The sequence below is a fragment of the Phyllobates terribilis genome, unplaced genomic scaffold (assembly GCF_046119375.1).
Source record: "Phyllobates terribilis strain yellow unplaced genomic scaffold, ASM4611937v1 Scaffold_274__1_contigs__length_2534360, whole genome shotgun sequence".
NCBI lineage: Eukaryota > Metazoa > Chordata > Amphibia > Anura > Dendrobatidae > Phyllobates > Phyllobates terribilis.
The window spans coordinates 129,114-156,126 of NW_027363034.1; the positions used below are offsets into that span (position 1 = coordinate 129,114).

Consider the following 27,013-nt stretch of genomic DNA (forward strand, 5'->3'; position numbering starts at 1 on the left):
TTCATTTTGCTTGTTTGTCGGATTTTGGGATGGACTCTTTGGCTTTGCTTTTCTTCTCCTCATTGGATTTTTCATGTTAAAAGTTGCAGAAGCCAGATGACAAGCTCATTTTGGTTCAACTTCAGCAACTGTGCATTGCATTGCCATGTAATGTAATGTAATGCAATGCTATCTATCTAGCTCTCCCTCTATACTTCCTTTTGGATAAACAGACATATTAGGCAAGCATTTTGGAGCTTTCACCTAAATAACTACAGGTGGTGAGATAAGCTGCACAATATAATTGACCTTTCAGTATATTGTTGCACACACACCATCTATTTAGCAAATGCCCTTGTTATCAACAGCAGCCTTTTAAACTCACCTGAGCTAACAGGTATGTGAGCTGGTTACTCTGCTGCGCTTAAAATTTCTTTTTTGGTTTGCTACAATGCCTTTTCTGAAACGTTGTCTCCCTCTGCTGGAACACTGACTTCTTTCATTTAATGCCTGCAGACTATAAAAGAGAAACCAACCCAAAAAGTTTGGTTGATTAGTCTGTGGCATTCTTTTAAACTGTTGCTTATGGCGGTCTCTGTGAGCTTCTCAGTGACATTCAGCCATCCAGGTATCCCGCCTGCAGTAGACGGAATGTGGCAATGGAACGCTGGCTGCGCGTGTCATAATAGGCTCTGAGCCTTTATATACCTGCGCACAGCAGCAGCCACCTTCAGTCTGCTGCTGGACAGCCAGCAGCAGCAGCAGCAGGAGAGGTAATTAATCAGCAACCCTCCTGCTAAGGGTAGACAGCTGCTCGTTCCACCCCCCCCCCGCCTTAATTGGTTCTCCTCCCTTCCAACGGTGTTGAGGCGGGTGGGAACAGCCGGGGGTTGAGGGTACTGTGCTAAAAGAGGTGGAGTTATGCAGATCTAAAACGCGTGGATTGCAGCAGCAGCAAGCCGAAAAGTGCAGGCATGTGAGGGATCTAGAGGTTGACAGCATGTCTTCTTAACGGGAGTCCAGGTGGCCATCTCCACAAATGGACTTTTCAGAATCCTTGGGTGGCACCGTAGTCGGAAACCAATTCTGGTTATCGCTTCTCGGCCTTTTGGCTAAGATCAAGTGTAGTATCTGTTCTTATCAGTTTAATATCTGATACGTCCCCTATCTGGGGACCATATATTAAATGGATTTTTAGAACAGGGAGATGGAAAAAGAGCTTGCTCTGTCCACTCCACGCATTGACCTGGTATTGCAGTATCTCCAGGACCGGTGCACCCCTTCTTTAATGCAGTTTCTAAAATCAGAAAGAATTGAATTCAATGCTTTTTGTTCATTTTGCTTGTTTGTCGGATTTTGGGATGGACTCTTTGGCTTTGCTTTTCTTCTCCTCATTGGATTTTTCATGTTAAAAGTTGCAGAAGCCAGATGACAAGCTCATTTTGGTTCAACTTCAGCAACTGTGCATTGCATTGCCATGTAATGTAATGTAATGCAATGCTATCTATCTAGCTCTCCCTCTATACTTCCTTTTGGATAAACAGACATATTAGGCAAGCATTTTGGAGCTTTCACCTAAATAACTACAGGTGGTGAGATAAGCTGCACAATATAATTGACCTTTCAGTATATTGTTGCACACACACCATCTATTTAGCAAATGCCCTTGTTATCAACAGCAGTCTTTTAAACTCACCTGAGCTAACAGGTATGTGAGCTGGTTACTCTGCTGCGCTTAAAATTTCTTTTTTGGTTTGCTACAATGCCTTTTCTGAAACGTTGTCTCCCTCTGCTGGAGCACTGACTTCTTTCATTTAATGCCTGCAGACTATAAAAGAGAAACCAACCCAAAAAGTTTGGTTGATTAGTCTGTGGCATTCTTTTAAACTGTTGCTTATGGCGGTCTCTGTGAGCTTCTCAGTGACATTCAGCCATCCAGGTATCCCGCCTGCAGTAGACGGAATGTGGCAATGGAACGCTGGCTGCGCGTGTCATAATAGGCTCTGAGCCTTTATATACCTGCGCACAGCAGCAGCCACCTTCAGTCTGCTGCTGGACAGCCAGCAGCAGCAGCAGCAGGAGAGGTAATTAATCAGCAACCCTCCTGCTAAGGGTAGACAGCTGCTCGTTCCACCCCCCCCCCCCCGCCTTAATTGGTTCTCCTCCCTTCCAACGGTGTTGAGGCGGATGGGAACAGCCGGGGGTTGAGGGTACTGTGCTAAAAGAGGTGGAGTTATGCAGATCTAAAACGCGTGGATTGCAGCAGCAGCAAGCCGAAAAGTGCAGGCATGTGAGGGATCTAGAGGTTGACAGCATGTCTTCTTAACGGGAGTCCAGGTGGCCATCTCCACAAATGGACTTTTCAGAATCCTTGGGTGGCACCGTAGTCGGAAACCAATTCTGGTTATCGCTTCTCGGCCTTTTGGCTAAGATCAAGTGTAGTATCTGTTCTTATCAGTTTAATATCTGATACGTCCCCTATCTGGGGACCATATATTAAATGGATTTTTAGAACAGGGAGATGGAAAAAGAGCTTGCTCTGTCCACTCCACGCATTGACCTGGTATTGCAGTATCTCCAGGACCGGTGCACCCCTTCTTTAATGCAGTTTCTAAAATCAGAAAGAATTGAATTCAATGCTTTTTGTTCATTTTGCTTGTTTGTCGGATTTTGGGATGGACTCTTTGGCTTTGCTTTTCTTCTCCTCATTGGATTTTTCATGTTAAAAGTTGCAGAAGCCAGATGACAAGCTCATTTTGGTTCAACTTCAGCAACTGTGCATTGCATTGCCATGTAATGTAATGTAATGCAATGCTATCTATCTAGCTCTCCCTCTATACTTCCTTTTGGATAAACAGACATATTAGGCAAGCATTTTGGAGCTTTCACCTAAATAACTACAGGTGGTGAGATAAGCTGCACAATATAATTGACCTTTCAGTATATTGTTGCACACACACCATCTATTTAGCAAATGCCCTTGTTATCAACAGCAGTCTTTTAAACTCACCTGAGCTAACAGGTATGTGAGCTGGTTACTCTGCTGCGCTTAAAATTTCTTTTTTGGTTTGCTACCATGCCTTTTCTGAAATGTTGTCTCCCTCTGCTGGAACACTGACTTCTTTCATTTAATGCCTGCAGACTATAAAAGAGAAACCAACCCAAAAAGTTTGGTTGATTAGTCTGTGGCATTCTTTTAAACTGTTGCTTATGGCGGTCTCTGTGAGCTTCTCAGTGACATTCAGCCATCCAGGTATCCCGCCTGCAGTAGACGGAATGTGGCAATGGAACGCTGGCTGCGCGTGTCATAATAGGCTCTGAGCCTTTATATACCTGCGCACAGCAGCAGCCACCTTCAGTCTGCTGCTGGACAGCCAGCAGCAGCAGCAGCAGGAGAGGTAATTAATCAGCAACCCTCCTGCTAAGGGTAGACAACTGCTCGTTCCACCCCCCCCCCCGCCTTAATTGGTTCTCCTCCCTTCCAACGGTGTTGAGGCGGGTGGGAACAGCCGGGGGTTGAGGGTACTGTGCTAAAAGAGGTGGAGTTATGCAGATCTAAAACGCGTGGATTGCAGCAGCAGCAAGCCGAAAAGTGCAGGCATGTGAGGGATCTAGAGGTTGACAGCATGTCTTCTTAACGGGAGTCCAGGTGGCCATCTCCACAAATGGACTTTTCAGAATCCTTGGGTGGCACCGTAGTCGGAAACCAATTCTGGTTATCGCTTCTCGGCCTTTTGGCTAAGATCAAGTGTAGTATCTGTTCTTATCAGTTTAATATCTGATACGTCCCCTATCTGGGGACCATATATTAAATGGATTTTTAGAACAGGGAGATGGAAAAAGAGCTTGCTCTGTCCACTCCACGCATTGACCTGGTATTGCAGTATCTCCAGGACCGGTGCACCCCTTCTTTAATGCAGTTTCTAAAATCAGAAAGAATTGAATTCAATGCTTTTTGTTCATTTTGCTTGTTTGTCGGATTTTGGGATGGACTCTTTGGCTTTGCTTTTCTTCTCCTCATTGGATTTTTCATGTTAAAAGTTGCAGAAGCCAGATGACAAGCTCATTTTGGTTCAACTTCAGCAACTGTGCATTGCATTGCCATGTAATGTAATGTAATGCAATGCTATCTATCTAGCTCTCCCTCTATACTTCCTTTTGGATAAACAGACATATTAGGCAAGCATTTTGGAGCTTTCACCTAAATAACTACAGGTGGTGAGATAAGCTGCACAATATAATTGACCTTTCAGTATATTGTTGCACACACACCATCTATTTAGCAAATGCCCTTGTTATCAACAGCAGCCTTTTAAACTCACCTGAGCTAACAGGTATGTGAGCTGGTTACTCTGCTGCGCTTAAAATTTCTTTTTTGGTTTGCTACAATGCCTTTTCTGAAACGTTGTCTCCCTCTGCTGGAACACTGACTTCTTTCATTTAATGCCTGCAGACTATAAAAGAGAAACCAACCCAAAAAGTTTGGTTGATTAGTCTGTGGCATTCTTTTAAACTGTTGCTTATGGCGGTCTCTGTGAGCTTCTCAGTGACATTCAGCCATCCAGGTATCCCGCCTGCAGTAGACGGAATGTGGCAATGGAACGCTGGCTGCGCGTGTCATAATAGGCTCTGAGCCTTTATATACCTGCGCACAGCAGCAGCCACCTTCAGTCTGCTGCTGGACAGCCAGCAGCAGCAGCAGCAGGAGAGGTAATTAATCAGCAACCCTCCTGCTAAGGGTAGACAGCTGCTCGTTCCACCCCCCCCCCCCCCCCCGCCTTAATTGGTTCTCCTCCCTTCCAACGGTGTTGAGGCGGGTGGGAACAGCCGGGGGTTGAGGGTACTGTGCTAAAAGAGGTGGAGTTATGCAGATCTAAAACGCGTGGATTGCAGCAGCAGCAAGCCGAAAAGTGCAGGCATGTGAGGGATCTAAAGGTTGACAGCATGTCTTCTTAACGGGAGTCCAGGTGGCCATCTCCACAAATGGACTTTTCAGAATCCTTGGGTGGCACCGTAGTCGGAAACCAATTCTGGTTATCGCTTCTCGGCCTTTTGGCTAAGATCAAGTGTAGTATCTGTTCTTATCAGTTTAATATCTGATACGTCCCCTATCTGGGGACCATATATTAAATGGATTTTTAGAACAGGGAGATGGAAAAAGAGCTTGCTCTGTCCACTCCACGCATTGACCTGGTATTGCAGTATCTCCAGGACCGGTGCACCCCTTCTTTAATGCAGTTTCTAAAATCAGAAAGAATTGAATTCAATGCTTTTTGTTCATTTTGCTTGTTTGTCGGATTTTGGGATGGACTCTTTGGCTTTGCTTTTCTTCTCCTCATTGGATTTTTCATGTTAAAAGTTGCAGAAGCCAGATGACAAGCTCATTTTGGTTCAACTTCAGCAACTGTGCATTGCATTGCCATGTAATGTAATGTAATGCAATGCTATCTATCTAGCTCTCCCTCTATATTTCCTTTTGGATAAACAGACATATTAGGCAAGCATTTTGGAGCTTTCACCTAAATAACTACAGGTGGTGAGATAAGCTGCACAATATAATTGACCTTTCAGTATATTGTTGCACACACACCATCTATTTAGCAAATGCCCTTGTTATCAACAGCAGCCTTTTAAACTCACCTGAGCTAACAGGTATGTGAGCTGGTTACTCTGCTGCGCTTAAAATTTCTTTTTTGGTTTGCTACAATGCCTTTTCTGAAACGTTGTCTCCCTCTGCTGGAACACTGACTTCTTTCATTTAATGCCTGCAGACTATAAAAGAGAAACCAACCCAAAAAGTTTGGTTGATTAGTCTGTGGCATTCTTTTAAACTGTTGCTTATGGCGGTCTCTGTGAGCTTCTCAGTGACATTCAGCCATCCAGGTATCCCGCCTGCAGTAGACGGAATGTGGCAATGGAACGCTGGCTGCGCGTGTCATAATAGGCTCTGAGCCTTTATATACCTGCGCACAGCAGCAGCCACCTTCAGTCTGCTGCTGGACAGCCAGCAGCAGCAGCAGCAGGAGAGGTAATTAATCAGCAACCCTCCTGCTAAGGGTAGACAGCTGCTCGTTCCACCCCCCCCCCCGCCTTAATTGGTTCTCCTCCCTTCCAACGGTGTTGAGGCGGGTGGGAACAGCCGGGGGTTGAGGGTACTGTGCTAAAAGAGGTGGAGTTATGCAGATCTAAAACGCGTGGATTGCAGCAGCAGCAAGCCGAAAAGTGCAGGCATGTGAGGGATCTAGAGGTTGACAGCATGTCTTCTTAACGGGAGTCCAGGTGGCCATCTCCACAAATGGACTTTTCAGAATCCTTGGGTGGCACCGTAGTCGGAAACCAATTCTGGTTATCGCTTCTCGGCCTTTTGGCTAAGATCAAGTGTAGTATCTGTTCTTATCAGTTTAATATCTGATACGTCCCCTATCTGGGGACCATATATTAAATGGATTTTTAGAACAGGGAGATGGAAAAAGAGCTTGCTCTGTCCACTCCACGCATTGACCTGGTATTGCAGTATCTCCAGGACCGGTGCACCCCTTCTTTAATGCAGTTTCTAAAATCAGAAAGAATTGAATTCAATGCTTTTTGTTCATTTTGCTTGTTTGTCGGATTTTGGGATGGACTCTTTGGCTTTGCTTTTCTTCTCCTCATTGGATTTTTCATGTTAAAAGTTGCAGAAGCCAGATGACAAGCTCATTTTGGTTCAACTTCAGCAACTGTGCATTGCATTGCCATGTAATGTAATGTAATGCAATGCTATCTATCTAGCTCTCCCTCTATACTTCCTTTTGGATAAACAGACATATTAGGCAAGCATTTTGGAGCTTTCACCTAAATAACTACAGGTGGTGAGATAAGCTGCACAATATAATTGACCTTTCAGTATATTGTTGCACACACACCATCTATTTAGCAAATGCCCTTGTTATCAACAGCAGCCTTTTAAACTCACCTGAGCTAACAGGTATGTGAGCTGGTTACTCTGCTGCGCTTAAAATTTCTTTTTTGGTTTGCTACAATGCCTTTTCTGAAACGTTGTCTCCCTCTGCTGGAACACTGACTTCTTTCATTTAATGCCTGCAGACTATAAAAGAGAAACCAACCCAAAAAGTTTGGTTGATTAGTCTGTGGCATTCTTTTAAACTGTTGCTTATGGCGGTCTCTGTGAGCTTCTCAGTGACATTCAACCATCCAGGTATCCCGCCTGCAGTAGACGGAATGTGGCAATGGAACGCTGGCTGCGCGTGTCATAATAGGCTCTGAGCCTTTATATACCTGCGCACAGCAGCAGCCACCTTCAGTCTGCTGCTGGACAGCCAGCAGCAGCAGCAGCAGGAGAGGTAATTAATCAGCAACCCTCCTGCTAAGGGTAGACAGCTGCTCGTTCCACCCCCCCCCACCGCCTTAATTGGTTCTCCTCCCTTCCAACAGTGTTGAGGCGGGTGGGAACAGCCGGGGGTTGAGGGTACTGTGCTAAAAGAGGTGGAGTTATGCAGATCTAAAACGCGTGGATTGCAGCAGCAGCAAGCCGAAAAGTGCAGGCATGTGAGGGATCTAGAGGTTGACAGCATGTCTTCTTAACGGGAGTCCAGGTGGCCATCTCCACAAATGGACTTTTCAGAATCCTTGGGTGGCACCGTAGTCGGAAACCAATTCTGGTTATCGCTTCTCGGCCTTTTGGCTAAGATCAAGTGTAGTATCTTTTGAAAAGGCGGTTTTGGATGTTGGCCGCCCTAGTAGATTGATACATTATGCACACTGGGGTTTAGGCGCTTGTTAGTACGCCAGGTGGCTAATATAGTCATCTGGTGGAAAGCATGGCCCCCCAGGATCGACGCCATTGGGCCGGGGAAGATCGAAAGCCCGAAGTGTGAAGTGCCCCAGGAGTGGTGACCCTGGGGTGCCTTAACTCACTGGGATTGGGAACCCCACTTGAGTTTATGGCACATTCGCACAAGCACTTCAATATTTCTTTCTTCGCACACACCCTTATTCTGGGCCTTCTGGCCTTAGGATGGGGAATTTTTTCAATTCCCGGTCGAAGGTCCGGGCAGTATTATACTGTGAAACCTTCACTATTTATTTAATTTCTTTGTCACTGTGTGTCCACTTATTCACGTGTGTCACGTCCTACTAGGATTTTGTCGGGATGCGGTTCCCTTATGGGTTCCTCTCTTGGCAGGTCTAGGGGGGGAGTGTGTGGCCATCAGGTTCCGCTCCCCCCTGAACCCCCCTGGCTCTCCTCTTTCGGGAGGAGAGCGTTGTTGGCTCCCCTCTTCCGGGAGGGGAGCACAGTCTTTGGCTCCCAGTGCCTTGCTCGGGTGAGAACTCGGGCAGGTGCTGGGGGTAAGATTGGGTCGCCTCTGGCTTCGGCTGGAGGTGGCTATTTGTCCCTGTTCCTCGCTGTGGCCTTCTGGCTCGGAGGGATGGGGAATGGTTTGGGGGACCCTTCTCCTTTTGGAGAGGGTTTCAAGAAGACCAGCATCCTAGTGCACTTTTTTTGTGGCACTTGTCACTTTTTTAAGCGCACTCGGGTTTTGTACACGAATTCGGGCTTTCGAAAAAAAAAAAAAATCTGTTCTTATCAGTTTAATATCTGATACGTCCCCTATCTGGGGACCATATATTAAATGGATTTTTAGAACAGGGAGATGGAAAAAGAGCTTGCTCTGTCCACTCCACGCATTGACCTGGTATTGCAGTATCTCCAGGACCGGTGCACCCCTTCTTTAATGCAGTTTCTAAAATCAGAAAGAATTGAATTCAATGCTTTTTGTTCATTTTGCTTGTTTGTCGGATTTTGGGATGGACTCTTTGGCTTTGCTTTTCTTCTCCTCATTGGATTTTTCATGTTAAAAGTTGCAGAAGCCAGATGACAAGCTCATTTTGGTTCAACTTCAGCAACTGTGCATTGCATTGCCATGTAATGTAATGTAATGCAATGCTATCTATCTAGCTCTCCCTCTATACTTCCTTTTGGATAAACAGACATATTAGGCAAGCATTTTGGAGCTTTCACCTAAATAACTACAGGTGGTGAGATAAGCTGCACAATATAATTGACCTTTCAGTATATTGTTGCACACACACCATCTATTTAGCAAATGCCCTTGTTATCAACAGCAGCCTTTTAAACTCACCTGAGCTAACAGGTATGTGAGCTGGTTACTCTGCTGCGCTTAAAATTTCTTTTTTGGTTTGCTACAATGCCTTTTCTGAAACGTTGTCTCCCTCTGCTGGAACACTGACTTATTTCATTTAATGCCTGCAGACTATAAAAGAGAAACCAACCCAAAAAGTTTGGTTGATTAGTCTGTGGCATTCTTTTAAACTGTTGCTTATGGCGGTCTCTGTGAGCTTCTCAGTGACATTCAGCCATCCAGGTATCCCGCCTGCAGTAGACGGAATGTGGCAATGGAACGCTGGCTGCGCGTGTCATAATAGGCTCTGAGCCTTTATATACCTGCGCACAGCAGCAGCCACCTTCAGTCTGCTGCTGGACAGCCAGCAGCAGCAGCAGCAGGAGAGGTAATTAATCAGCAACCCTCCTGCTAAGGGTAGACAGCTGCTCGTTCCACCCCCCCCCCCGCCTTAATTGGTTCTCCTCCCTTCCAACGGTGTTGAGGCGGGTGGGAACAGCCGGGGGTTGAGGGTACTGTGCTAAAAGAGGTGGAGTTATGCAGATCTAAAACGCGTGGATTGCAGCAGCAGCAAGCCGAAAAGTGCAGGCATGTGAGGGATCTAGAGGTTGACAGCATGTCTTCTTAACGGGAGTCCAGGTGGCCATCTCCACAAATGGACTTTTCAGAATCCTTGGGTGGCACCGTAGTCGGAAAGCAATTCTGGTTATCGCTTCTCGGCCTTTTGGCTAAGATCAAGTGTAGTATCTGTTCTTATCAGTTTAATATCTGATACGTCCCCTATCTGGGGACCATATATTAAATGGATTTTTAGAACAGGGAGATGGAAAAAGAGCTTGCTCTGTCCACTCCACGCATTGACCTGGTATTGCAGTATCTCCAGGACCGGTGCACCCCTTCTTTAATGCAGTTTCTAAAATCAGAAAGAATTGAATTCAATGCTTTTTGTTCATTTTGCTTGTTTGTCGGATTTTGGGATGGACTCTTTGGCTTTGCTTTTCTTCTCCTCATTGGATTTTTCATGTTAAAAGTTGCAGAAGCCAGATGACAAGCTCATTTTGGTTCAACTTCAGCAACTGTGCATTGCATTGCCATGTAATGTAATGTAATGCAATGCTATCTATCTAGCTCTCCCTCTATACTTCCTTTTGGATAAACAGACATATTAGGCAAGCATTTTGGAGCTTTCACCTAAATAACTACAGGTGGTGAGATAAGCTGCACAATATAATTGACCTTTCAGTATATTGTTGCACACACACCATCTATTTAGCAAATGCCCTTGTTATCAACAGCAGCCTTTTAAACTCACCTGAGCTAACAGGTATGTGAGCTGGTTACTCTGCTGCGCTTAAAATTTCTTTTTTGGTTTGCTACAATGCCTTTTCTGAAACGTTGTCTCCCTCTGCTGGAACACTGACTTCTTTCATTTAATGCCTGCAGACTATAAAAGAGAAACCAACCCAAAAAGTTTGGTTGATTAGTCTGTGGCATTCTTTTAAACTGTTGCTTATGGCGGTCTCTGTGAGCTTCTCAGTGACATTCAGCCATCCAGGTATCCCGCCTGCAGTAGACGGAATGTGGCAATGGAACGCTGGCTGCGCGTGTCATAATAGGCTCTGAGCCTTTATATACCTGCGCACAGCAGCAGCCACCTTCAGTCTGCTGCTGGACAGCCAGCAGCAGCAGCAGCAGGAGAGGTAATTAATCAGCAACCCTCCTGCTAAGGGTAGACAGCTGCTCGTTCCACCCCCCCCCCCGCCTTAATTGGTTCTCCTCCCTTCCAACGGTGTTGAGGCGGGTGGGAACAGCCGGGGGTTGAGGGTACTGTGCTAAAAGAGGTGGAGTTATGCAGATCTAAAACGCGTGGATTGCAGCAGCAGCAAGCCGAAAAGTGCAGGCATGTGAGGGATCTAGAGGTTGACAGCATGTCTTCTTAACGGGAGTCCAGGTGGCCATCTCCACAAATGGACTTTTCAGAATCCTTGGGTGGCACCGTAGTCGGAAACCAATTCTGGTTATCGCTTCTCGGCCTTTTGGCTAAGATCAAGTGTAGTATCTGTTCTTATCAGTTTAATATCTGATACGTCCCCTATCTGGGGACCATATATTAAATGGATTTTTAGAACAGGGAGATGGAAAAAGAGCTTGCTCTGTCCACTCCACGCATTGACCTGGTATTGCAGTATCTCCAGGACCGGTGCACCCCTTCTTTAATGCAGTTTCTAAAATCAGAAAGAATTGAATTCAATGCTTTTTGTTCATTTTGCTTGTTTGTCGGATTTTGGGATGGACTCTTTGGCTTTGCTTTTCTTCTCCTCATTGGATTTTTCATGTTAAAAGTTGCAGAAGCCAGATGACAAGCTCATTTTGGTTCAACTTCAGCAACTGTGCATTGCATTGCCATGTAATGTAATGTAATGCAATGCTATCTATCTAGCTCTCCCTCTATACTTCCTTTTGGATAAACAGACATATTAGGCAAGCATTTTGGAGCTTTCACCTAAATAACTACAGGTGGTGAGATAAGCTGCACAATATAATTGACCTTTCAGTATATTGTTGCACACACACCATCTATTTAGCAAATGCCCTTGTTATCAACAGCAGCCTTTTAAACTCACCTGAGCTAACAGGTATGTGAGCTGGTTACTCTGCTGCGCTTAAAATTTCTTTTTTGGTTTGCTACAATGCCTTTTCTGAAACGTTGTCTCCCTCTGCTGGAACACTGACTTCTTTCATTTAATGCCTGCAGACTATAAAAGAGAAACCAACCCAAAAAGTTTGGTTGATTAGTCTGTGGCATTCTTTTAAACTGTTGCTTATGGCGGTCTCTGTGAGCTTCTCAGTGACATTCAGCCATCCAGGTATCCCGCCTGCAGTAGACGGAATGTGGCAATGGAACGCTGGCTGCGCGTGTCATAATAGGCTCTGAGCCTTTATATACCTGCGCACAGCAGCAGCCACCTTCAGTCTGCTGCTGGACAGCCAGCAGCAGCAGCAGCAGGAGAGGTAATTAATCAGCAACCCTCCTGCTAAGGGTAGACAGCTGCTCGTTCCACCCCCCCCCCCCCCGCATTAATTGGTTCTCCTCCCTTCCAACGGTGTTGAGGCGGGTGGGAACAGCCGGGGGTTGAGGGTACTGTGCTAAAAGAGGTGGAGTTATGCAGATCTAAAACGCGTGGATTGCAGCAGCAGCAAGCCAAAAAGTGCAGGCATGTGAGGGATCTAGAGGTTGACAGCATGTCTTCTTAACGGGAGTCCAGGTGGCCATCTCCACAAATGGACTTTTCAGAATCCTTGGGTGGCACCGTAGTCGGAAACCAATTCTGGTTATCGCTTCTCGGCCTTTTGGCTAAGATCAAGTGTAGTATCTGTTCTTTTAAGAACACAAGAGCTACGATCTACACTTGACGAGAGCGATCGAACTCGGAAGGAGAAGAGCTTCGGAGCCCAGCTGACATCGGAGAAGGAAGGCGGATATCGGTGGGAGGAAGAAGCTCTAAAGAATCCAGAAGAAGACGAAGACTCGGAGAAGAATCGGGCTGTCCTGTGGAATCTTCGAGGAAGAAAATCATCGAGACAAAGACCTTTCGGGGAATTTGTCCAGAACACGACGGGAGAAGAATCTGCATAGCTCCACCCATTCCGGGAAGAGTTCCAGATCCAGCTCCAAGAAGTAACTGCAGGAGGAAAGCCATGGCAAGCGCTGCGAGGAAGGCTGAAAAGAAGAGCCTGGAGCAGGGGACAGCCAGGAGGGCCCAGCCAGGAGCCGATTCTGACCCCAAGGACTCTGCCTCCACGACTGGCCAGCAGAAGGGAAACCAGAAGCCCCGCCACGAAGCTCCAGCCCTGGAGCCATGGATGCGGCAGATGGTGGCCCTGAAGCTGAAGGAAGTGGATGGGAGGGTGCCGGACATGTCCTCGGACGTGTTCTGCCAGAAGATGCTGCTGGATCGAGGCTTCTCCAGGTCGGACACCCTCAGCATCCAGACCTTCTTGACGGGGATCTTCTTCGTCACCTTCGCCACTGTGAACACCTGCAGGAGGTTCTGGGAAATGGTAAGCGCAAAAGGACCGGATAATTCTTTCTCTGCCTTTACAGGTAGCTGCCCTATCCAGAGGGACGAAAGGAGGATCACGGTCTCCATGCGCAACCCGCACACCCCAGGCCAAGACATCTGTACCTTCCTGAGATGCTTCTGTTTGGTTGTGAAGGAACCCTCTCACATCCTGAATGGACTCGGCTTCTGGACAGGTAAGTGGTCGGTGACCGTTAGACTTCACAGGGACCTGGCGTACTCAGACGGACTTCGGCACCTGCCCCCGACATTCTCCCTGGGCAACTCCTACGGCCTCATCTATTACCCGGACATGCCGCGGAACTGCAGGAGATGCGGCAAGAACGGCCACGAGATGAAGGACTGCAAGGAGGATGCCTGCAGGATTTGTCGAGTGACGGGACACAGCTCGAAGGACTGCCCGAAGAAGACGTCCTGCAACCTGTGTGGGCTGGCGGCTCATCTATACAAGGATTGCCCCAAGCGTGAGAGATCCTGGGCATCGGTGGTTGCGACGACCCCAGCTCCGGAGGACAAGGCCCCGACGACCAGGCCTGTGAAGGTCAAGGACGCGACGACCAAGGCCCCAGCGGCCAAGGCCGAGACGACCAAGGCCAAAGCGGTCAAGGAGTCGGTGGCCAAAGCCCCAGCGACGGTCCCAACAGCTCCGAAGCAGAAGAAAAAGTCAAAGGAGGGTAAGAGTTCTGTCACCCCTCTCTCGATCCCTCCCCCTGCCACCCCCGTCCAATCCCCCCCCACCCCGGCCACCCCTGCTGAGGATTCCACTTCCTCTTCCTCCTTCCCCTACTCCTCAGCAGGTGTCCTTTCCCCTGCCCCGGCAGCCACTCTCCCTCCCCAGACCATGGTAGCGGTGGAATTAACCTTTCCTCCACCCGCCGCTATCTATTCCGAGGAGGATTTTCCCCTTCTTGTCTCCCCAGTTCCAACCCGGGGAAAGAGGAAGGTGGAGGACAGCCCTGCTACTGAATCCTCCAAAAAGAAGATTCTGGATTTCGTAGGCGAAAAGGAGGATACCCTCCCTGAGCCAGAAGAGATGGAGCACATGGTTGAGACCCTGGTGCCGAGCCAGAAGAGGAGGAACTGGTGGTCGCCGAGATCGAGGCCGCGCTGCTTGACCAGATGGAGGAAGAGGGCCTGCTGGTGATCCCGTCACCAGCAGTCAACACCGACGAGGGACCACCCGACCGGAGTGGTAACTAAGGTGTATTGCCTGCGCTAACTTTTTCTTTTTTCCCTACATGATGGCTAATATTAAGTTATTTTCCATTAATGTCAGGAGCATCAAGGACAAGTTCAGACGTCAGACTATTTATGCCTTCCTTACTTCCCAGTTGTGTGATGTTTATATGTTGCAGGAATGTTCCCTTCCCTCCTCTAGGTCCTTCAAACATCTGGCCAGGGAGTGGTCCCACGGTCCATCCTACTGGTCCGGTGGGGGTGACTGCAAGTCTGCGGGGGTCGCAATTCTGATCAGGGGGGGCGCATTCACGCTTGAGTCCGTCCAGGAGCTCATCTGCGGCAGGGCTCTTGTTGTAGATGGCAACTGGGCAGGAGAACCTGTCAGGTTCATCAACGTGTATGCGTCCCCACTGAAGAATGAGCGTTTGGAGCTTTTCCAGACCCTGCGGCTTCAGCTTGCCACCACCAGGACCTTAGTGATGGCCGGGGATTTCAACTGCCCCATCGAGGAGGATGGTCGTAGTTCTGGCACATCTGCCAAGTTGGACATCACGTCCAAGCTGCTCATCGAGATGGTAACCGAGGCCTCTCTTCAGGACGTGGTGGGCTCCATGGGGAGAGGCTCCACGAACTATTCGTGGAGCCGATCCGATGGCTCACTCCGCTCCAGGATTGACTTTGTGTTCACCTCTCGGGCAGTCAGGCAGAGTAGGCACTCGATGGTCCCCTGCGTCTTCTCCGACCACAGAGCCATTCACTTACAAGGTGTCCTCGGCGACGGTTTTCCGTCCGGCCCCGGCTCCTGGAAGCTGAATTGTGCTCTGCTGGCTCAGGATGAAGTCGTGGAGGAGCTGAGAGCAGCCTACGCAATGTGGCAGTCCTACAAGGGTAGCTTCCAAACAGTCTCTGATTGGTGGGAATATGTTAAACTTGAGTTTCGCTGTTTCTTTCAGGCCAAGGGTCGACAACAGGCGTGTGAGAAGAGGAGGGACTTCAGAGGGCTGCAGCGCGAGCTGCGGTCGCTGCAGGACCTTCTTCACTGCGGCTGGGACGTGAGGGAGGAGCTGGAGGAGACCAAGAAGAGCCTGAAAAGGCACTTTGAGGAGGAGTCCAAGCGAATCGTCTTCCGTTCCAAAGTGGAGAATCTGGAGAAGGGTGAGAAATGTAACTCATTCTTTTTCAGGAAACTTCATGCCGGTCACACGCCCCTGAACGAGCTGCGAGACGAGAGCGGAAACATGCGACGTGGGAAGGAGGACGTGATGAGGGTCGTCAGCGACTTCTACAGCGAACTCTACTCCCACAAGACTACCGACCCCGACGCTGCTGATAAGTTCCTGTCAGGTATCACTAACCATCTTGATCCTGCAGGCACGGCAGCCTTGGACAAACCTCTGATGGTGGGCGAATTGCTCTCTGCCGCTAAATCCTTTAGGACCGGCAGGACCCCGGGCAGTGATGGTCTTCCAGCGGAGCTCTATGTAGCGCTGGGAGACCTCATCTGTCCGGACCTGTTGGACCTGTACGAGGAGATGGTGGTGGAGGGTAGAATGCCTCCATCTTTGAGGGAAGGAATGGTCATGATCCTGTACAAGCGGAAGGGAGAGAGGTGCGACCTGAGGAATTGGCGTCCCATCACTCTGCTCAACGTGGACTACAAGATCCTGGCCAAGACGATGGCGACACGACTTAAGACGGTCATCGGACGGATCATCAAACCGGACCAGACCTGCGGCATCCCTGGACGTCGCATCGCAGACAGCCTCGCTCTCGTGCGGGACACGGTCGAGTACATCAAGGTCCGCCGCGCACACGCGGCCCTGGTCTCCTTGGATCAGGAGAAGGCCTTCGACCGGGTTTCCCACGAGTTCATGGGCCGAGCTCTGCACCGGTTAGGTTTGGGTAACATGTTTTGTTCGTATGTCCGTCTGATGTATTTTGATATCCACAGCTCGGTGTTGGTGAACGGCTGGAAGACTGACCCCTTCCCTGTCCTCTCTGGGGTCAGACAAGGCTGCCCTCTATCACCTCTTCTTTTTGTTTGTGTTATAGAACTCTTCGCAGAGGCTATCCGGCAGAATGGAGAGATCAGAGGGATCACCGCACCGGGTCCGGGACGACACGAGGTCAAGTGCTCGCTCTACATGGACGACGTCACCGTCTTCTGCGCTGATCGTGGTTCAGTCGACGCCCTCGTCCAGACGTGTGAGAGGTTCGGCCGGGCTTCAGGGGCCAAAGTCAACTGCAGGAAGTCGGAAGCCATGCTCTTCGGGGATTGGCAGCCGGCCTCCTCCGCCCCCTTCCCCTTCAACATTCAACCGGATTTCCTCAAGGTGCTGGGAGTCTGGTTCGGGAAGGAAGGAGCGGCCCTCAAGTCCTGGCAAGAACGCTTGGCCAAAGTGAAGCAACGGATCGGACTCTGGAGCCTCAGACACCTCACTTGTGAGGGTAAGGCACTCGTCCTGCGTAATGAGGTCCTGCCCGTCTTGCAGTACACGGCGCAGGCCTGGCCCCCACACGTCACTGTGTGCAGGGCCATTACCAGGACAGTGTTTCACTTTGTCTGGGGATCCAAGATGGACAGAGTCAGGCGGGCTGTCATGTACAAGGAGCCTCGCAAGGGTGGGAAGGGCGTTCCAGATATCCCCACCCTCCTGCGATCCTCTTTTGTGTGTGATTGTGTCCGCCGGACTTTGCAAGTCAAGAATGGCTCCGCGGGCAGGTCCATGTCTCGCTTCTTCCTGCTTCCTCTTTGGAGGCGACTCGGCTGGGACAAGTGGGACAGCTCCTTCCCCTACAACTGGACGACGCCATGGTTCTACGGAGACGTCGTTCGATTTGTGGGGGAACATCAACTGGAGGGACTCAAGCCCGACTTGTGGAAGCCCAAAACTATCCACAAGCTCATCAGAGCCAAGGATGACGTGGAGAACATCACAGGACTTCACCAGGACACGCTGGAGACTGTGTGGACAAATGTGTCGTCTGACAGGCTGACCAACGGGCACAAGGACTTGTCGTGGATGGCGATTCAGGGCGGACTGCCCGTCCGGTCATTCATGCATGCCCGGAACCTGTGCAAGACCCGGTACTGCCCAAGGTGCCCCTTCGTGGAGGAAACATCTTTGCACACTTTTTGGGACTGCGGATTTGCACAGCGCCTGTTGACTGCCCTTGAGGACGACCTGAGGAACTCTGTCCCCAGGGCGAGCCTATCGCACCATTCTGTGCTTTACGGACTCTTCCCTGGGGTTCATACCGTCGGAGCCATCCAGGAGGCTTGGCGCCTTATGAACTGCTTCAAGGATGCCGTTTGGGTCGCCAGGAACCGGCTCATCTTGAGGAGGGAGAGGATGTCCATCCAGGACTGCCGCAGGCTGATCCACAGCCTGCTCAGAGACTATTCCATCGTGGACGGTCCGGAGGACGAGGATGAGGACTAAACCCCTCCTCCCCCTCTCCCCTTATGTGTCTTGTCTTTCAATAAAGCTTCGGGCCTGTGATTTTCCCCTCCCCATCCCCTTTTTCCCAATCCCCATCCCTTATCACGATTCGTTGTACTGTATTGATTGACATGCTTTTTCTTTCAGATTGAGTGTTTTGTGTAGCATAGGGGTGTGATTTGTCTAGTTAGTGCGTCGTATCCTCATGCTATGTAAATATGATGTAGAATTCTGTGTGTACTGGGCTGCGGCACTGTACACTGTCTGTTAACTTATTTTTTGTGCTAATAAAAGATATATTCAATCAAAAAATCTGTTCTTATCAGTTTAATATCTGATACGTCCCCTATCTGGGGACCATATATTAAATGGATTTTTAGAACAGGGAGATGGAAAAAGAGCTTGCTCTGTCCACTCCACGCATTGACCTGGTATTGCAGTATCTCCAGGACCGGTGCACCCCTTCTTTAATGCAGTTTCTAAAATCAGAAAGAATTGAATTCAATGCTTTTTGTTCATTTTGCTTGTTTGTCGGATTTTGGGATGGACTCTTTGGCTTTGCTTTTCTTCTCCTCATTGGATTTTTCATGTTAAAAGTTGCAGAAGCCAGATGACAAGCTCATTTTGGTTCAACTTCAGCAACTGTGCATTGCATTGCCATGTAATGTAATGTAATGCAATGCTATCTATCTAGCTCTCCCTCTATACTTCCTTTTGGATAAACAGACATATTAGGCAAGCATTTTGGAGCTTTCACCTAAATAACTACAGGAGGTGAGATAAGCTGCACAATATAATTGACCTTTCAGTATATTGTTGCACACACACCATCTATTTAGCAAATGCCCTTGTTATCAACAGCAGCCTTTTAAACTCACCTGAGCTAACAGGTATGTGAGCTGGTTACTCTGCTGCGCTTAAAATTTCTTTTTTGGTTTGCTACAATGCCTTTTCTGAAACGTTGTCTCCCTCTGCTGGAACACTGACTTCTTTCATTTAATGCCTGCAGACTATAAAAGAGAAACCAACCCAAAAAGTTTGGTTGATTAGTCTGTGGCATTCTTTTAAACTGTTGCTTATGGCGGTCTCTGTGAGCTTCTCAGTGACATTCAGCCATCCAGGTATCCCGCCTGCAGTAGACGGAATGTGGCAATGGAACGCTGGCTGCGCGTGTCATAATAGGCTCTGAGCCTTTATATACCTGCGCACAGCAGCAGCCACCTTCAGTCTGCTGCTGGACAGCCAGCAGCAGCAGCAGCAGGAGAGGTAATTAATCAGCAACCCTCCTGCTAAGGGTAGACAGCTGCTCGTTCCACCCCCCCCCCCGCCTTAATTGGTTCTCCTCCCTTCCAACGGTGTTGAGGCGGGTGGGAACAGCCGGGGGTTGAGGGTACTGTGCTAAAAGAGGTGGAGTTATGCAGATCTAAAACGCGTGGATTGCAGCAGCAGCAAGCCGAAAAGTGCAGGCATGTGAGGGATCTAGAGGTTGACAGCATGTCTTCTTAACGGGAGTCCAGGTGGCCATCTCCACAAATGGACTTTTCAGAATCCTTGGGTGGCACCGTAGTCGGAAACCAATTCTGGTTATCGCTTCTCGGCCTTTTCCCTAAGATCAAGTGTAGTATCTGTTCTTATCAGTTTAATATCTGATACGTCCCCTATCTGGGGACCATATATTAAATGGATTTTTAGAAGAGGGAGATGGAAAAAGAGCTTGCTCTGTCCACTCCACGCATTGACCTGGTATTGCAGTATCTCCAGGACCGGTGCACCCCTTCTTTAATGCAGTTTCTAAAATCAGAAAGAATTGAATTCAATGCTTTTTGTTCATTTTGCTTGTTTGTCGGATTTTGGGATGGACTCTTTGGCTTTGCTTTTCTTCTCCTCATTGGATTTTTCATGTTAAAAGTTGCAGAAGCCAGATGACAAGCTCATTTTGGTTCAACTTCAGCAACTGTGCATTGCATTGCCATGTAATGTAATGTAATGCAATGCTATCTATCTAGCTCTCCCTCTATACTTCCTTTTGGATAAACAGACATATTAGGCAAGCATTTTGGAGCTTTCACCTAAATAACTACAGGTGGTGAGATAAGCTGCACAATATAATTGACCTTTCAGTATATTGTTGCACACACACCATCTATTTAGCAAATGCCCTTGTTATCAACAGCAGCCTTTTAAACTCACCTGAGCTAACAGGTATGTGAGCTGGTTACTCTGCTGCGCTTAAAATTTCTTTTTTGGTTTGCTACAATGCCTTTTCTGAAACGTTGTCTCCCTCTGCTGGAACACTGACTTCTTTCATTTAATGCCTGCAGACTATAAAAGAGAAACCAACCCAAAAAGTTTGGTTGATTAGTCTGTGGCATTCTTTTAAACTGTTGCTTATGGCGGTCTCTGTGAGCTTCTCAGTGACATTCAGCCATCCAGGTATCCCGCCTGCAGTAGACGGAATGTGGCAATGGAACGCTGGCTGCGCGTGTCATAATAGGCTCTGAGCCTTTATATACCTGCGCACAGCAGCAGCCACCTTCAGTCTGCTGCTGGACAGCCAGCAGCAGCAGCAGCAGCAGGAGAGGTAATTAATCAGCAACCCTCCTGCTAAGGGTAGACAGCTGCTCGTTCCACCCCCCCCCCCCCCCGCCTTAATTGGTTCTCCTCCCTTCCAACGGTGTTGAGGCGGGTGGGAACAGCCGGGGGTTGAGGGTACTGTGCTAAAAGAGGTGGAGTTATGCAGATCTAAAACGCGTGGATTGCAGCAGCAGCAAGCCGAAAAGTGCAGGCATGTGAGGGATCTAGAGGTTGACAGCATGTCTTCTTAACGGGAGTCCAGGTGGCCATCTCCACAAATGGACTTTTCAGAATCCTTGGGTGGCACCGTAGTCGGAAACCAATTCTGGTTATCGCTTCTCGGCCTTTTGGCTAAGATCAAGTGTAGTATCTGTTCTTATCAGTTTAATATCTGATACGTCCCCTATCTGGGGACCATATATTAAATGGATTTTTAGAAGAGGGAGATGGAAAAAGAGCTTGCTCTGTCCACTCCACGCATTGACCTGGTATTGCAGTATCTCCAGGACCGGTGCACCCCTTCTTTAATGCAGTTTCTAAAATCAGAAAGAATTGAATTCAATGCTTTTTGTTCATTTTGCTTGTTTGTCGGATTTTGGGATGGACTCTTTGGCTTTGCTTTTCTTCTCCTCATTGGATTTTTCATGTTAAAAGTTGCAGAAGCCAGATGACAAGCTCATTTTGGTTCAACTTCAGCAACTGTGCATTGCATTGCCATGTAATGTAATGTAATGCAATGCTATCTATCTAGCTCTCCCTCTATACTTCCTTTTGGATAAACAGACATATTAGGCAAGCATTTTGGAGCTTTCACCTAAATAACTACAGGTGGTGAGATAAGCTGCACAATATAATTGACCTTTCAGTATATTGTTGCACACACACCATCTATTTAGCAAATGCCCTTGTTATCAACAGCAGCCTTTTAAACTCACCTGAGCTAACAGGTATGTGAGCTGGTTACTCTGCTGCGCTTAAAATTTCTTTTTTGGTTTGCTACAATGCCTTTTCTGAAACGTTGTCTCCCTCTGCTGGAACACTGACTTCTTTCATTTAATGCCTGCAGACTATAAAAGAGAAACCAACCCAAAAAGTTTGGTTGATTAGTCTGTGGCATTCTTTTAAACTGTTGCTTATGGCGGTCTCTGTGAGCTTCTCAGTGACATTCAGCCATCCAGGTATCCCGCCTGCAGTAGACGGAATGTGGCAATGGAACGCTGGCTGCGCGTGTCATAATAGGCTCTGAGCCTTTATATACCTGCGCACAGCAGCAGCCACCTTCAGTCTGCTGCTGGACAGCCAGCAGCAGCAGCAGCAGCAGGAGAGGTAATTAATCAGCAACCCTCCTGCTAAGGGTAGACAGCTGCTCGTTCCACCCCCCCCCCCCCCGCCTTAATTGGTTCTCCTCCCTTCCAACGGTGTTGAGGCGGGTGGGAACAGCCGGGGGTTGAGGGTACTGTGCTAAAAGAGGTGGAGTTATGCAGATCTAAAACGCGTGGATTGCAGCAGCAGCAAGCCGAAAAGTGCAGGCATGTGAGGGATCTAGAGGTTGACAGCATGTCTTCTTAACGGGAGTCCAGGTGGCCATCTCCACAAATGGACTTTTCAGAATCCTTGGGTGGCACCGTAGTCGGAAACCAATTCTGGTTATCGCTTCTCGGCCTTTTGGCTAAGATCAAGTGTAGTATCTGTTCTTATCAGTTTAATATCTGATACGTCCCCTATCTGGGGACCATATATTAAATGGATTTTTAGAACAGGGAGATGGAAAAAGAGCTTGCTCTGTCCACTCCACGCATTGACCTGGTATTGCAGTATCTCCAGGACCGGTGCACCCCTTCTTTAATGCAGTTTCTAAAATCAGAAAGAATTGAATTCAATGCTTTTTGTTCATTTTGCTTGTTTGTCGGATTTTGGGATGGACTCTTTGGCTTTGCTTTTCTTCTCCTCATTGGATTTTTCATGTTAAAAGTTGCAGAAGCCAGATGACAAGCTCATTTTGGTTCAACTTCAGCAACTGTGCATTGCATTGCCATGTAATGTAATGTAATGCAATGCTATCTATCTAGCTCTCCCTCTATACTTCCTTTTGGATAAACAGACATATTAGGCAAGCATTTTGGAGCTTTCACCTAAATAACTACAGGTGGTGAGATAAGCTGCACAATATAATTGACCTTTCAGTATATTGTTGCACACACACCATTTATTTAGCAAATGCCCTTGTTATCAACAGCAGCCTTTTAAACTCACCTGAGCTAACAGGTATGTGAGCTGGTTACTCTGCTGCGCTTAAAATTTCTTTTTTGGTTTGCTACAATGCCTTTTCTGAAACGTTGTCTCCCTCTGCTGGAACACTGACTTCTTTCATTTAATGCCTGCAGACTATAAAAGAGAAACCAACCCAAAAAGTTTGGTTGATTAGTCTGTGGCATTCTTTTAAACTGTTGCTTATGGCGGTCTCTGTGAGCTTCTCAGTGACATTCAGCCATCCAGGTATCCCGCCTGCAGTAGACGGAATGTGGCAATGGAACGCTGGCTGCGCGTGTCATAATAGGCTCTGAGCCTTTATATACCTGCGCACAGCAGCAGCCACCTTCAGTCTGCTGCTGGACAGCCAGCAGCAGCAGCAGCAGGAGAGGTAATTAATCAGCAACCCTCCTGCTAAGGGTAGACAGCTGCTCGTTCCACCCCCCCCCCCCCCCGCCTTAATTGGTTCTCCTCCCTTCCAACGGTGTTGAGGCGGGTGGGAACAGCCGGGGGTTGAGGGTACTGTGCTAAAAGAGGTGGAGTTATGCAGATCTAAAACGCGTGGATTGCAGCAGCAGCAAGCCGAAAAGTGCAGGCATGTGAGGGATCTAGAGGTTGACAGCATGTCTTCTTAACGGGAGTCCAGGTGGCCATCTCCACAAATGGACTTTTCAGAATCCTTGGGTGGCACCGTAGTCGGAAACCAATTCTGGTTATCGCTTCTCGGCCTTTTGGCTAAGATCAAGTGTAGTATCTGTTCTTATCAGTTTAATATCTGATACGTCCCCTATCTGGGGACCATATATTAAATGGATTTTTAGAACAGGGAGATGGAAAAAGAGCTTGCTCTGTCCACTCCACGCATTGACCTGGTATTGCAGTATCTTCAGGACCAGTGCACCCCTTCTTTAATGCAGTTTCTAAAATCAGAAAGAATTGAATTCAATGCTTTTTGTTCATTTTGCTTGTTTGTCGGATTTTGGGATGGACTCTTTGGCTTTGCTTTTCTTCTCCTCATTGGATTTTTCATGTTAAAAGTTGCAGAAGCCACATGACAAGCTCATTTTGGTTCAACTTCAGCAACTGTGCATTGCATTGCCATGTAATGCAATGCAATGCTATCTATCTAGCTCTCCCTCTATACTTCCTTTTGGATAAACAGACATATTAGGCAAGCATTTTGGAGCTTTCACCTAAATAACTACAGGTGGTGAGATAAGCTGCACAATATAATTGACCTTTCAGTATATTGTTGCATACACACCATCTATTTAGCAAATGCCCTTGTTATCAACAGCAGCCTTTTAAACTCACCTGAGCTAACAGGTATGTGAGCTGGTTACTCTGCTGCGCTTAAAATTTCTTTTTTGGTTTGCTACAATGCCTTTTCTGAAACGTTGTCTCCCTCTGCTGGAACACTGACTTCTTTCATTTAATGCCTGCAGACTATAAAAGAGAAACCAACCCAAAAAGTTTGGTTGATTAGTCTGTGGCATTCTTTTAAACTGTTGCTTATGGCGGTCTCTGTGAGCTTCTCAGTGACATTCAGCCATCCAGGTATCCCGCCTGCAGTAGACGGAATGTGGCAATGGAACGCTGGCTGCGCGTGTCATAATAGGCTCTGAGCCTTTATATACCTGCGCACAGCAGCAGCCACCTTCAGTCTGCTGCTGGACAGCCAGCAGCAGCAGCAGCAGGAGAGGTAATTAATCAGCAACCCTCCTGCTAAGGGTAGACAGCTGCTCGTTCCACCCCCCCCCCCGCCTTAATTGGTTCTCCTCCCTTCCAACGGTGTTGAGGCGGGTGGGAACAGCCGGGGGTTGAGGGTACTGTGCTAAAAGAGGTGGAGTTATGCAGATCTAAAACGCGTGGATTGCAGCAGCAGCAAGCCGAAAAGTGCAGGCATGTGAGGGATCTAGAGGTTGACAGCATGTCTTCTTAACGGGAGTCCAGGTGGCCATCTCCACAAATGGACTTTTCAGAATCCTTGGGTGGCACCGTAGTCGGAAACCAATTCTGGTTATCGCTTCTCGGCCTTTTGGCTAAGATCAAGTGTAGTATCTGTTCTTATCAGTTTAATATCTGATACGTCCCCTATCTGGGGACCATATATTAAATGGATTTTTAGAACAGGGAGATGGAAAAAGAGCTTGCTCTGTCCACTCCACGCATTGACCTGGTATTGCAGTATCTCCAGGACCGGTGCACCCCTTCTTTAATGCAGTTTCTAAAATCAGAAAGAATTGAATTCAATGGTTTTTGTTCATTTTGCTTGTTTGTCGGATTTTGGGATGGACTCTTTGGCTTTGCTTTTCTTCTCCTCATTGGATTTTTCATGTTAAAAGTTGCAGAAGCCAGATGACAAGCTCATTTTGGTTCAACTTCAGCAACTGTGCATTGCATTGCCATGTAATGTAATGTAATGCAATGCTATCTATCTAGCTCTCCCTCTATACTTCCTTTTGGATAAACAGACATATTAGGCAAGCATTTTGGAGCTTTCACCTAAATAACTACAGGTGGTGAGATAAGCTGCACAATATAATTGACCTTTCAGTATATTGTTGCACACACACCATCTATTTAGCAAATGCCCTTGTTATCAACAGCAGCCTTTTAAACTCACCTGAGCTAACAGGTATGTGAGCTGGTTACTCTGCTGCGCTTAAAATTTCTTTTTTGGTTTGCTACAATGCCTTTTCTGAAACGTTGTCTCCCTCTGCTGGAACACTGACTTCTTTCATTTAATGCCTGCAGACTATAAAAGAGAAACCAACCCAAAAAGTTTGGTTGATTAGTCTGTGGCATTCTTTTAAACTGTTGCTTATGGCGGTCTCTGTGAGCTTCTCAGTGACATTCAGCCATCCAGGTATCCCGCCTGCAGTAGACGGAATGTGGCAATGGAACGCTGGCTGCGCGTGTCATAATAGGCTCTGAGCCTTTATATACCTGCGCACAGCAGCAGCCACCTTCAGTCTGCTGCTGGACAGCCAGCAGCAGCAGCAGCAGGAGAGGTAATTAATCAGCAACCCTCCTGCTAAGGGTAGACAGCTGCTCGTTCCACCCCCCCCCCCCCCGCCTTAATTGGTTCTCCTCCCTTCCAACGGTGTTGAGGCGGGTGGGAACAGCCGGGGGTTGAGGGTACTGTGCTAAAAGAGGTGGAGTTATGCAGATCTAAAACGCGTGGATTGCAGCAGCAGCAAGCCGAAAAGTGCAGGCATGTGAGGGATCTAGAGGTTGACAGCATGTCTTCTTAACGGGAGTCCAGGTGGCCATCTCCACAAATGGACTTTTCAGAATCCTTGGGTGGCACCGTAGTCGGAAACCAATTCTGGTTATCGCTTCTCGGCCTTTTGGCTAAGATCAAGTGTAGTATCTGTTCTTATCAGTTTAATATCTGATACGTCCCCTATCTGGGGACCATATATTAAATGGATTTTTAGAACAGGGAGAATGAAAAAGAGCTTGCTCTGTCCACTCCACGCATTGACCTGGTATTGCAGTATCTCCAGGACCGGTGCACCCCTTCTTTAATGCAGTTTCTAAAATCAGAAAGAATTGAATTCAATGCTTTTTGTTCATTTTGCTTGTTTGTCGGATTTTGGGATGGACTCTTTGGCTTTGCTTTTCTTCTCCTCATTGGATTTTTCATGTTAAAAGTTGCAGAAGCCAGATGACAAGCTCATTTTGGTTCAACTTCAGCAACTGTGCATTGCATTGCCATGTAATGTAATGTAATGCAATGCTATCTATCTAGCTCTCCCTCTATACTTCCTTTTGGATAAACAGACATATTAGGCAAGCATTTTGGAGCTTTCACCTAAATAACTACAGGTGGTGAGATAAGCTGCACAATATAATTGACCTTTCAGTATATTGTTGCACACACACCATCTATTTAGCAAATGCCCTTGTTATCAACAGCAGCCTTTTAAACTCACCTGAGCTAACAGGTATGTGAGCTGGTTACTCTGCTGCGCTTAAAATTTCTTTTTTGGTTTGCTACAATGCCTTTTCTGAAACGTTGTCTCCCTCTGCTGGAACACTGACTTCTTTCATTTAATGCCTGCAGACTATAAAAGAGAAACCAACCCAAAAAGTTTGGTTGATTAGTCTGTGGCATTCTTTTAAACTGTTGCTTATGGCGGTCTCTGTGAGCTTCTCAGTGACATTCAGCCATCCAGGTATCCCGCCTGCAGTAGACGGAATGTGGCAATGGAACGCTGGCTGCGCGTGTCATAATAGGCTCTGAGCCTTTATATACCTGCGCACAGCAGCAGCCACCTTCAGTCTGCTGCTGGACAGCCAGCAGCAGCAGCAGCAGGAGAGGTAATTAATCAGCAACCCTCCTGCTAAGGGTAGACAG

At 47.7% G+C, this 27,013-nt stretch overlaps 15 non-coding genes and 2 pseudogenes across 15 annotated transcripts; all 17 read left to right on the forward strand.

The window, feature by feature from the left end:
• Nucleotides 1-1,071: 1,071 nt before the first annotated feature.
• LOC141219437 (U2 spliceosomal RNA) lies at nucleotides 1,072-1,262 on the forward strand. The gene has a single exon (XR_012287910.1). It is a non-coding gene; the product is annotated as a U2 spliceosomal RNA (small nuclear RNA).
• A 1,123-nt stretch (nucleotides 1,263-2,385) lies between these two features.
• On the forward strand, nucleotides 2,386-2,576 carry LOC141219438 (U2 spliceosomal RNA). Its single transcript, XR_012287911.1, has one exon. It is a non-coding gene; the product is annotated as a U2 spliceosomal RNA (small nuclear RNA).
• Nucleotides 2,577-3,697: 1,121 nt separating this feature from the next.
• LOC141219439 (U2 spliceosomal RNA) lies at nucleotides 3,698-3,888 on the forward strand. The gene has a single exon (XR_012287912.1). It is a non-coding gene; the product is annotated as a U2 spliceosomal RNA (small nuclear RNA).
• A 1,127-nt stretch (nucleotides 3,889-5,015) lies between these two features.
• Nucleotides 5,016-5,206, forward strand: LOC141219440 (U2 spliceosomal RNA). Its single transcript, XR_012287913.1, has one exon. It is a non-coding gene; the product is annotated as a U2 spliceosomal RNA (small nuclear RNA).
• Nucleotides 5,207-6,327: 1,121 nt separating this feature from the next.
• LOC141219441 (U2 spliceosomal RNA) lies at nucleotides 6,328-6,518 on the forward strand. Its single transcript, XR_012287914.1, has one exon. It is a non-coding gene; the product is annotated as a U2 spliceosomal RNA (small nuclear RNA).
• Nucleotides 6,519-7,640: 1,122 nt separating this feature from the next.
• On the forward strand, nucleotides 7,641-7,732 carry LOC141219526 (U2 spliceosomal RNA; annotated as a pseudogene).
• Nucleotides 7,733-8,522: 790 nt separating this feature from the next.
• LOC141219519 (U2 spliceosomal RNA) lies at nucleotides 8,523-8,706 on the forward strand. The gene has a single exon (XR_012287991.1). It is a non-coding gene; the product is annotated as a U2 spliceosomal RNA (small nuclear RNA).
• A 1,121-nt stretch (nucleotides 8,707-9,827) lies between these two features.
• On the forward strand, nucleotides 9,828-10,018 carry LOC141219442 (U2 spliceosomal RNA). Its single transcript, XR_012287915.1, has one exon. It is a non-coding gene; the product is annotated as a U2 spliceosomal RNA (small nuclear RNA).
• Nucleotides 10,019-11,139: 1,121 nt separating this feature from the next.
• On the forward strand, nucleotides 11,140-11,330 carry LOC141219443 (U2 spliceosomal RNA). Its single transcript, XR_012287916.1, has one exon. It is a non-coding gene; the product is annotated as a U2 spliceosomal RNA (small nuclear RNA).
• Nucleotides 11,331-12,454: 1,124 nt separating this feature from the next.
• Nucleotides 12,455-12,532, forward strand: LOC141219523 (U2 spliceosomal RNA; annotated as a pseudogene).
• Nucleotides 12,533-18,095: 5,563 nt separating this feature from the next.
• On the forward strand, nucleotides 18,096-18,288 carry LOC141219515 (U2 spliceosomal RNA). Its single transcript, XR_012287988.1, has one exon. It is a non-coding gene; the product is annotated as a U2 spliceosomal RNA (small nuclear RNA).
• A 1,121-nt stretch (nucleotides 18,289-19,409) lies between these two features.
• LOC141219513 (U2 spliceosomal RNA) lies at nucleotides 19,410-19,600 on the forward strand. The gene has a single exon (XR_012287986.1). It is a non-coding gene; the product is annotated as a U2 spliceosomal RNA (small nuclear RNA).
• Nucleotides 19,601-20,728: 1,128 nt separating this feature from the next.
• On the forward strand, nucleotides 20,729-20,919 carry LOC141219485 (U2 spliceosomal RNA). The gene has a single exon (XR_012287958.1). It is a non-coding gene; the product is annotated as a U2 spliceosomal RNA (small nuclear RNA).
• A 1,127-nt stretch (nucleotides 20,920-22,046) lies between these two features.
• LOC141219444 (U2 spliceosomal RNA) lies at nucleotides 22,047-22,237 on the forward strand. The gene has a single exon (XR_012287917.1). It is a non-coding gene; the product is annotated as a U2 spliceosomal RNA (small nuclear RNA).
• A 1,125-nt stretch (nucleotides 22,238-23,362) lies between these two features.
• On the forward strand, nucleotides 23,363-23,553 carry LOC141219486 (U2 spliceosomal RNA). Its single transcript, XR_012287959.1, has one exon. It is a non-coding gene; the product is annotated as a U2 spliceosomal RNA (small nuclear RNA).
• Nucleotides 23,554-24,669: 1,116 nt separating this feature from the next.
• LOC141219446 (U2 spliceosomal RNA) lies at nucleotides 24,670-24,860 on the forward strand. Its single transcript, XR_012287919.1, has one exon. It is a non-coding gene; the product is annotated as a U2 spliceosomal RNA (small nuclear RNA).
• Nucleotides 24,861-25,984: 1,124 nt separating this feature from the next.
• Nucleotides 25,985-26,175, forward strand: LOC141219501 (U2 spliceosomal RNA). Its single transcript, XR_012287974.1, has one exon. It is a non-coding gene; the product is annotated as a U2 spliceosomal RNA (small nuclear RNA).
• Nucleotides 26,176-27,013: the final 838 nt, after the last annotated feature.